This window comes from Carlito syrichta, unplaced genomic scaffold (assembly GCF_000164805.1).
Source record: "Carlito syrichta isolate Samal-C Ts95f unplaced genomic scaffold, Tarsius_syrichta-2.0.1 Scaffold130549, whole genome shotgun sequence".
NCBI lineage: Eukaryota > Metazoa > Chordata > Mammalia > Primates > Tarsiidae > Carlito > Carlito syrichta.
The window spans coordinates 16,661-17,677 of NW_007074645.1; positions in this window are offsets into that span (position 1 = coordinate 16,661).

The window sequence follows — 1,017 nt, forward strand, 5'->3', positions numbered from 1 at the left end:
CAGCCAAAATACTCCCCAGGCCGGGTTCAGTGGTTCAGCCTGTAATCCCAGCACTTTGGGAGGCCGAGGCGAGTGGATTGCCTGAGCCTGAGGGTTCGAGACCAGTCCGGGCAACTGGGCGAGATCTTGTCTCTATAATAAATCAAAAGCTAGTCGGGCGTGGTAGTGCACATCTGTAGTTCTGGCTACTTGGAAGGCTGAGGCGGAAGGATCGCCGGAGCCCTGCAGGTGGAGGCTGGAGTGGCCATGAGTGTGCCACTGCCCTCCTGCCTGGGTGACAGAGTGAGACTCCAACTCAAAAAAAAAAAAGAAAACATTCCTCAGTGATGGGGACCCCTCCCCGCTTGCATGAATTTCTCCACCTGATTCAATGGACAGAGAGGCCCTGAGAGCTGAGGCCTCACCCCAACATCACAGTCAGCTGGGAGAGGCTCAGTGCCTCTCAGATAATCCTTGGAATCCCTTTGAGAACAAGTTGAGGGAGAGTTAAATTAAATAATAAAATAGTCGGGCACAGTGGTTCATGCCTGTAATCCCAGTATTTTGGGAGGCCGAGGCAGGAGGATTGCCTGAGCCCGTAGTTTCGAGACCAGTCTGGGCAACATGGCGAGACCTCTTCTCTACAATAAACCAAAAAATTAGCTGGGTGTGGTGGCGCAAGCCTGTAGTTCCAGCTACTTGGAAGACAGAGACAGAAGGATTGCCTGAGCCCAGTAGGTAGAGGCTGTGGTGGGTGTGAGCAGCGTGCCACTACACTCCAGCCTGGGTGACAGAATGAGACTCTGACTCAAATAATAATAATAAAAATAAAATAAAGGAGAATCACAGATGAAGACTGAGACTTAGAAAGCAACATAGAGGTGGTGAGACAGAAACAGAGACACAGGAGTCAGAAAGATGCAGAGAGAGAGATACATTAAGGATTAGAGACAAAAGGTTATTTAGGAAGATAGAGAGACCCCAGGAGAGAGGTACATATTCTCTCTCTCTTTTTTTTTTTTTTTTTTAGTTTTTGTT